The 9760-nt window shown below is 43.1% G+C and overlaps 1 long non-coding RNA gene across 1 annotated transcript; it reads left to right on the plus strand.

Moving 5' to 3' along the window:
• The first annotated feature begins 4112 nt into the window (after positions 1-4112).
• Positions 4113-9731, plus strand: LOC311116987. The gene is made up of 3 exons (XR_014611532.1): positions 4113-4502; positions 6315-6584; positions 9597-9731. It is a non-coding gene; the product is annotated as an uncharacterized lncRNA (long non-coding RNA).
• The last annotated feature ends 29 nt before the right edge of the window (positions 9732-9760 follow it).

The following is a 9760-nucleotide window of genomic DNA, read 5'->3' on the forward strand; positions in this document are numbered from 1 at the left end:
ATATGTCTGCCAGACATGCAGAGATGCGATTCGCCACCTGGTTATCAGAAGGGGGAAAGGAGAAGATTAGTTGTGTATCGTCAGCGTAGCAATGATAGGAGAGGCCATGTGAGGATATGACAGAGCCAAGTGACTTGGTGTGTAGGGAGAAAAGGAGAGGGCCTAGAACTGAGCCCTGGGGGACACCAGTGGTGAGAGCACGTGGTGCGGAGACAGCTTCTCGCCACACCACTTGGTAGGAGCGACCGGTCAGGTAGGACGCAATCCAGGAGTGAGCCGCGCCGGAGATGCCCAGCTCGGAGAGGGTGGAGAGGAGGATCTGATGGTTCACAGTATCAAAGGCAGCAGACAGGTCTAGAAGGACAAGAGCAGAGGAGAGAGAGTTAGCTTTAGCAGTGCGGAGAGCCTCCGTGACACAGAGAAGAGCAGTCTCAGTTGAATGACCAGTCCTGAAACCTGACTGGTTTGGATCAAGAAGGTCATTCTGAGAGAGATAGCAAGAGAGTTGGCTAAAGACGGCACGCTCAATAGTTTTGGAAAGAAAAGAAAGAAGGGATACTGGTCTGTAGTTGTTGACATCAGTGGGATCGAGTGTTGGTTTTTTGAGAAGGGGAGCAACTCTCGCTCTCTTGAAGACGGAAGGGACATAGCCAGCGGTCAAGGATGAGTTGATCAGCAAGGTGAGGTAGGGGAGAAGGTCACCGGAGATGGTCTGGAGAAGAGAGGAGGGGATGGGGTCAAGCGGGCAGGTTGTTGGGCGGCCTGCAGTCACTAGTCGCAAGATTTTATCTGGAGAGAGAGGGGAGAAAGAAGTCAAAGCATAGGGTAGGGCAGTGTGAGCAGGACCAGCAGTGTCATTAGACATAACAAACGAGGATCGGATGTCGTCAACCTTCTTTTCAAAGTGGTTGACGAAGTCATCCACAGAGAGGGAGGAGGGGGGGTGGGGGGGAGGATTCAGCAGTGAGGAGAATGTGGCAAAGAGCTTCCTAGGGTTAGAAGCAGATGCTTGGAATTTAGAGTGGTAGAAAGTGGCCTTAGCAGCAGAAACAGATGAAGAAAATGTAGAGAGGAGGGAGTGAAAAGATGCCAGGTCGGCAGGGAGTTTAGTTTTCTTCCATTTCCGCTCAGCTGCCCGGAGCTCTGTTCTGTGAGCTCGCAATGAGTCATCAAGCCACGGAGCTGGAGGGGAGGACCGAGCCGGCCGGGAGGATAGGGGACACAGGGAGTCAAAGGATGCATAAAGGGAGGAGAGGAGGGTTGAGGAGGCAGAATCAGGAGATTGGAGGGAGAAGGATTGAGCAGAGGGAAGAGATGATAGGATGGAAGAGGAGAGAGTAGTGGGAGAGAGAGAGCGAAGGTTGCGGCGGCGCGTTACCATCTGTGTAGGGGCAGAGTGAGTAGTGTTGGAGGAGAGCGAGAGAGAAAAGGATACAAAGTAGTGGTCGGAGACATGGAGGGGAGTTGCAGTGAGATTAGTAGAAGAGCAACATCTAGTAAAGATGAAGTCAAGCGTATTGCCTGCCTTGTGAGTAGGGGGGGACGGTGAGAGGGTGAGGTCAAAAGAGGAGAGGAGTGGAAAGAAGGAGGCAGAGAGAAATGAGTCAAATGTAGACGTAGGGAGGTTGAAATCCCCCAAAACTGTGAAGGGTGAGCCATCCTCAGGAAAGGAACTTATCAAGGCGTCAAGCTCATTGATGAACTCTCCAAGGGAACCTGGAGGGCGATAGATGACAAGGATATTAAGCTTAAATGGGCTAGTGACTGTGACAGCGTGGAATTCAAATGAGGAGATAGACAGATGGGTTAGGGGAAAAATTGAGAATGACCACTTGGGAGAGATGAGGATTCCTGTGCCACCACCCCTCTGACCAGATGCTCTCGGGGTATGCGAGAACACATGGTCAGACGAGGAGAGAGCAGTAGGAGTAGCAGTGTTTTCAGTGGTAATCCATGTTTCCGTCAGCGCCAGGAAGTCGAGGGACTGGAGGGTAGCATAGGCTGGGATGAAGTCAGCCTTGTTGGCAGCAGAACGGCAGTTCCAGAGGCTGCCTGAGACCTGGAACTCCAGGTGTGTGGTGCGTGCAGGGACCACCAGGTTAGAGAGGCAACAGCCACGCTGTGTGAGGCGTTTGTGTAGCCTGTGCGGAGAGGAGAGAACAGGGATAGGCAGAGGCATAGTTGACAGGCTGTAGCAGATGGCTACAATAATGCAGAGGAGATCGGAATGAAATGAACTAAACATCTGGGAAAGGAGAGAGCAGGGCCTCCCTCACCAAAAAAATATAACTCTCCCAACTTCCACCTCAGAAACTATAATTGTTTCACTGAACCACCCGAATAAAACTCTCCCAACTTCCACTTTAGAAATTAGAATTGTACTCTGTTGTATTGATTAATATACTGGATGAAATGACATGACACTAAGCACAACAATAATAAAGATGATAAGCAATTAGTTCAGTCCAGTGAAAAATTCAAGGACATAAAAGTGAATCATGTAGGCTAATCCTATCAAACAGAATTATATAATGAACTGATTCAATCAAACATCAAAATCAAAAGGCATAGGGTATTGGAGGTCATGAAGATGCCCTGAGTGACAGTGTAGGGTGCTCAGGCTGGCTATGGGTACGGGGCTCACTTCTTCTTTGCCCAGGCTTTGACCAGAGGTCCATTCTGGTAGTTGACCAGGAAGCATGCAACAGAGTACAGCTGGTTGATGCAAACTTTGATGGAGAGGGGGATGACGGTGTCAAAGTATTTGTTCTTCTTCACCCCCCTGATACATCTCTCCCCATGAACCCTAGAGAGAGAGAGAGAGAGAGAGCCTGAGGGTGTTCCCTTCTGGTCCTTTCCCCAGAGTAGCCCCATAGACTGAAGGCCTTTGCAGCATTTGTAATAGTGTTACAGACAACTCAGTTCACTCAGGAAAACTACAGCTGCCAGGGTCATTGCTAAAGTGTATAGCTAATAGTGTTATTTTAACCTACCTTGTGTAGAACCGTATGTCGTCATCGGCTGCAAATCTCTCTAAACAGAAATGCTGGCGGACAGACAACTCTTCCACCTGTCTCCTCAGTTGCTCTATCTCCTCACGGAAATCGTTTTGTCCCAGTGACAAATCAAGGGCCGAGGGGTCGGGGGCTGAATAGTAGTCATGATCCATCACCATGGGCAGGCACATCATCTGCAATGTCCTCAACATCCTCTGTCTCGGATGGTCACTCTGCCATACTGCAGGATGTGGTGCTTGGATGGAGTAGCTGTTCCACTGGAAGAGGACAGGCTCCTTTCTTTAATCCTGCTGGTCGAAGGCTCGATCAAGTCCTAAGCTTGGAAATGACGGCTGCAGACCTTGGTTTGATCTGTCACTGTGAACTTGTCACATTTAATATTTACAGTGCACCTCTTCCGTGCTTCTTCTAATGTTTGGAATGTGTGGAAGCTTACGGAGTTTTTCACTTCCCTGAAATCATGTGGATTTTCAAGAGGAAACTACACAAATAAGAAATACATTGAGGAACAGTGTACACAGTTTTTGTTTAGTGGTGACTGATGATATCGCTAGCTAGCAACTGTTTGCATTGTGGTTTGTTTACCTCTAAGTTAGACTGGATCCGGATGGCCCGGCTAGTGTTTTCTTGCGAAGGTACGTGGGGGTGGTGTTGACATTCTACCCTATTGTTCTTGCATAAAATAATACAATTTCCCCAATTTCTTTAGCATACAATATAGCTTGGCATTTCATATTTTGCTCATCTTTATCAAGGGTTCCAGTAATTTTGGAGGTGACTGTACACACAGTACATTCATTTTTTGTATGATGGTGAATTTCCCAGATCATATAATGCAGTTTGGTACTGAAATCAATTAACGTTTAAAATAAATAAATATCTGAATTAACTAGAGTCTAAGCATTGTGGAAGTATGTTTTGAAGTGTCTGACCTACTGTATATCTGAGAGATATAAGAAAGCTCAGGAAATTGCAAAACATTAATAATAATAATGTTTTTACCGATATTTAACCCCTTTTTTAGCGATAAAACTACTTCCATACTTCCTTTTTATTTATTTTTGGTACCGGGTTACCTTCAGACAGTTCTTGTGAAGCTTGTGGTAGTCCTAGAGCACAACAACCGACATGTAAACACCCAAACCGTTTGGACGCTACAGACAAAAGTTGAATAGTTATCAAAATGGCTCTTAACAATAATGTATTTTCTCTTAATAGTCCCTGCTCCAGACCAGCTGACTGTTGACTCAGTGGACACCACATCAGCTGCTGTTAGTTGGAGCCAGCCACCAGGATTCGACCAAACCCAACATCATTACCAGATCTCCTACCACTGTCCAGGGACAGAACCACACATCACTACCACAAATTCACCCAGCATCACTCTCTCTGACCTGCAACGTGGTACTCAGTACTCTGTCACTGTCTGCACTGTGCTGGAAAATGGAAAGCAAAGTCAACAGGTGTCAACAACCCTCACCACAGGTAAGGACGTACCCTACTTTTGTATTACTGTATGTCTTGTTTCAAAGTTTATTGAACATTGAGTAGTTATCAAAATGACTAATGTATATAAACTAAATATAATGGATGTGTCAGAATGGGACGTAAATGTACAGTATCTTCCTTGATGAGAAATACAGTACCAGTCAAAAGTTTGGACACACCTACTCATTCCAGGGTCTTTCTTTATTTTTACTATTTTCTACTCATCCCAAACCATCTCAATTGGGTTGAGGTCGGGGGATTGTGGAGGCCAGGTCATCTGCAGCACTCCATCACTCTCCTTCTTGGTAAAATAGCATTTACACAGCCTGGAGGTGTGTTGCGTCATTGTCCTGTTGATAAACAAATGATAGTCCCACTAAGCCCAAAACAGATGGGATGGCGTATTGCTGCAGAATGCTGTGGTAGCCATGCTGGTTAAGTGTGCTTGAATTCTAAATAAATCACTGAGAGTGTCACCAGCAAAGCACCCCCACACCATCACACCTTATCCTCCATGCTTCACGGTGGGAACCACACATGCTGAGATTATCCATTCACCTACTCTGCGTCTCACAAAGACACGGCGGATGGTGCAGTTAATTGCCGATTTCTAAGGCTGGTAAATCTAATGAATTTATCCTCTGCAGCAGAGGTAACTCTGGGTCTTCCTTTCCTGTGGCGGTCCTCAAGAGAGCCAGTTTCATCATAGCGCTTGATGGTTTTTGCTACTGCACTTGAAGAAACTTTCAAAGTTCTTGACATTTTCCGGATTGACTGACATTCATGTCTTAAAGTAATGATGGACTGTCATTTCTCTTTGCTTATATAAACTGTTCTTGCCATAATATGGACTTGGTCTTTTACCAAAAAGGGCTATCTTCTGTACACAACACAATACCTTGTCACAACACAACTGATTGGCTCAAATTAATTTTGAAGGAAAGAAGTTCCACAAATTAACTTTTAAGAAGGCACACCTGTTAATTGAAATGTTTTCCAGGTGACTACCTCATGAAGCTGGTTGAGAGAATGCCAAGAGTGTGCAATGCTGTCATCAAGGCAAAGGGTGGCTATTTGAAGAATTTCAAATATAAAATATATTTTGATATGTTTAACATTTTGTTTGCTTACTAGATGATTCCATATGTGTTATTTCATAGTTTTGATGTCTACAATGTAGAAAATAGTAAAACTAAAGAAAAACCCTGGAATGAGTAGGTGTGTTCAAACTTTTGACTGGTACGGTATATGCTGTGTGTTTATACAGTTCTTTATTAAAAATGTAGTTATTTGTTACATTTGACATTGCAAAACCAAGCAGTACTACTTATTTCTCTGAGAGTGAGGTGAATATATAGAATTTTGCCAAAAAAAGAACATTCATATTTGTTTTTCTGAAATTAAACCATGAAGTGCTTTTAAACAAATATATGTCTGTCATTAAACAACCTTAATTATACCACAAGCCATAATTTATTTTGAAAAAACACACTCTCTTTAATAGATTATTTAAACAATAAAATCTCATTCACCAACATTTCTGAAAATAGATATATAGCATTTTGGAAACTCTTTATTGTTTGTCACAGTTTTCTTTTCATTAACATTCTTCTTTTTTTGCGTGGCGGCAACAGTTTAGCAGAGGTGCAGCGCCAATGCTTAATGAATATAACAGAAACTTGTAATGTTTGTTACGTTACAAATCTAACCTCTGTTATGCGACTTCTGCTTTAGGATATTTCTTACCATATCAAAAGGAATTGCAATTGGATTTAAACTGTAGCACTGACAATAATGTGTTTCCACTAGTTATCCCTGCTCCAGACCAGCTGACTGTTAACTCAGTGGACACCACATCAGCTGCTGTTAGCTGGAGCCAGCCACCAGGACTGGACCAAACCCAACATCATTACCAGATCTCCTACCACTGTCCAGGGACAGAACCACACATCACTACCACATCTTCACACAGCATCACTCTCTCTGACCTGCAAGGTGGTACTCAGTACTCTGTCACTGTCTGCACTGTGTTGGAAAATGGAAAGAAAAGTCAATTGGTGTCAACAACCCTCACCACAGGTAAGGAAGTACTCTACTTATTAAGTATTATTTGTGGTGTCAAAGTTGATATAACTTCGACTAGTTATAAAAATGATTCTGCTTGATTTAACTTTATCCAATGTACAGTTTAAAACACTTTTTATTATGGAGATAATTTGTAATGACTGCATTGTTTTCATTTAAAGTGCCTTGCATAAGTATTCACCCCCCTTTTCCACATTTTATTGTGTTACAACCTGGAATTCAAATGTATTTAATTGTCATTGCTTTTATCAACAATCTACTCAAAATACTCTGTTATGTCAAAGTTGAAGAAATATTATATATATATATTTAATTAAGATGAATGAAAAATAAATCACTATTATACCTTGATCATCCCCAAAGCCAACACCTCCTTTGGCCGCAATTCCTTCCAGTTCTCTGCTGCCAATGATTGGAACAAATTGCAAAAATCTCTGAAGCTGGAGACACTTATCTCCCTCACTAACTTTAAGCATCAGTTGTCAGAGCACCTTACCGATCACTGCACCTGTACACAGCCCATCTGAAATTAGCCCACCCAACTACCTCATCCCTATATTGTTATTTATTTTGCTCATTTGTACCTCAGTATCTCTATTTGCACATCATCTCTTGCACATCTATCATTCCAGTGTTAATACTAATTGTAATTATTTTGCACTATAGCCTATTTATTGCCTTACCTCCATAACTTGCTACATTTGCACACACTGTATATACAGTGGGGGAAAAAAGTATTTAGTCAGCCACCAATTGTGCAAGTTCTCCCACTTAAAAAGATGAGAGAGGCCTGTAATTTTCATCATAGGTACACGTCAACTATGACAGACAAAATGTGGGGGAAAAATCCAGAAAATCACATTGTAGTATTTTTTATGAATTTATTTGCAAATTATGGTGGAAAATAAGTATTTGGTCAATAACAAAAGTTTCTCAATACTTTGTTATATACCCTTTGTTGGCAATGACACAGGTCAAACGTTTTCTGTAAGTCTTCACAAGGTTTACACACATTTGCTGGTATTTTGGGCCATTCCTCCATGCAGATCTCCTCTAGAGCAGTGATGTTTTGGGGCTGCCGCTGGGCAACACGGACTTTCAACTCCCTCCAAAGATTTTCTATGGGGTTGAGATCTGGAGACTGGCTAGGCCACTCCAGGACCTTGACATGCTTCTTACGAAGCCACTCCTTCGTTGCCCGGGCGGTGTGTTTGGGATCATTGTCATGCTGAAAGACCCAGCCACGTTTCATCTTCAATGCCCTTGCTGATGGAAGGAGGTTTTCACTCAAAATATCACGATACATGGCCCCATTCATTCTTTCCTTTACACGGATCAGTCGTCCTGGTCCCTTTGCAGAAAAACAGCCCCAAAGCATGATGTTTCCACCCCCATGCTTCACAGTAGGTATGGTGTTCTTTGGATGCAACTCAGCATTCTTTGTCCTCCAAACACGACGAGTTGAGTTTTTACCAAAAAGTTCTATTTTGGTTTCATCTGACCATATGATATTCTCCCAATCCTCTTCTGGATCATCCAAATGCACTCTAGCAAACTTCAGACGGGCCTGGACATGTACTGGCTTAAGCAGGGGGACACGTCTGGCACTGCAGGATTTGAGTCCCTGGCGGCGTAGTGTGTTACTGATGGTAGGCTTTGTTACTTTGGTCCCAGCTCTCTGCAGGTTATTCACTAGGTCCCCCCGTGTGGTTCTGGGATTTTTGCTCACCGTTCTTGTGATCATTTTGACCCCATGGGGTGAGATCTTGCGTGGAGCCCCAGATCGAGGGAGATTATCAGTGGTCTTGTATGTCTTCCATTTCCTAATAATTGCTCCCACAGTTGATTTCTTCAAACCAAGCTGCTTACCTATTGCAGATTCAGTCTTCCCAGCCTGGTGCAGGTCTACAATTTTGTTTCTGGTGTCCTTTGACAGCTCTTTGGTCTTGGCCATAGTGGAGTTTGGAGTGTGACTGTTTGAGGTTGTGGACAGGTGTCTTTTATACTGATAACAAGTTCAAACAGGTGCCATTAATACAGGTAACGAGTGGAGGACAGAGGAGCCCCTTAAAGAAGAAGTTACAGGTCTGTGAGAGCCAGAAGTCTTGCTTGTTTGTAGGTGACCAAATACTTATTTTCCACCATAATTTGCAAATAAATTCATTAAAAATCCTACAATGTGATTTTCTGGATTTTTTTTTCTCAATTTGTCTGTCATAGTTGACGTGTACCTATGATGAAAATTACAGACCTCTCTCATCTTTTTAAGTGGGAGAACTTGCACAATTGGTGGCTGACTAAATACTTTTTTTCCCCACTGTAAATGAAGTAATCATAATGGATGTGTCAGCATGGGATGTCAAGTTTTTTTTCCTGATCAGAAATATATGATGGTGAATTCCACAGATCTCATAATGCAGTTTGGTGTTGAAATCAATAAACGTTTTAATTATATCTGAGTTCATGCTTGCTTTCCATTCCTTTGGGCCATTATGTCAAGGGTTGATCTGCCTCTGCTTGCTTTAACTTTCTCCAAAGTACAGTGTAAAACACTTTTTACTGTGTAGAGCATTTCTTATCACAACATTCAGTGCTTAATTTGTAAATTGGGAGGTGCCAGAACACCTCTAGGCTGACATATTACCTTTAGCTACAGAATATCTCACCACAGTGTTTCCATCGCCTCTTCTCTCTCTCCTTCATTCCTTTCTCGAGCGTGCAGAGAGAGGGGCTGTCAACAGATTAATTACATATATTTAGTTGTAAAAACATGTTAATATTGATGTTCCCAAACAGATTCTACTTGGTTTCCGATGTCCATGATTAGGTGGCCTTTCCACATTACAGGCAGAAAGTCAGGTAGGCTACCGCCAACAAGTTCAATTCAACCGCAAATAATGCATCCAAGCATAGTCGGCCTACCATTCTATAAGGGACAAAATAAAACTAATGGGCATATTAAATAACTTTAAACTGTAGCACTAACAATAATGTGTTTCCTCTTAGTACTTCCTGTTCCAGACCAGCTGACTGTTGACTCAGTGGACACCACATCAGCTGCTGTTAGCTGGAGCCAGCCACCAGGATTGGACCAAACCCAACATCATTACCAGATCTCCTACCGCTGTCCAGGGACAGAACCCCACAGCACTACCACATCTTTACCCAGC

The sequence above is a fragment of the Coregonus lavaretus genome (genome assembly GCF_964263955.1).
Source record: "Coregonus lavaretus genome assembly, contig: HAP1_SCAFFOLD_464, whole genome shotgun sequence".
Taxonomy (NCBI): domain Eukaryota; kingdom Metazoa; phylum Chordata; class Actinopteri; order Salmoniformes; family Salmonidae; genus Coregonus; species Coregonus lavaretus.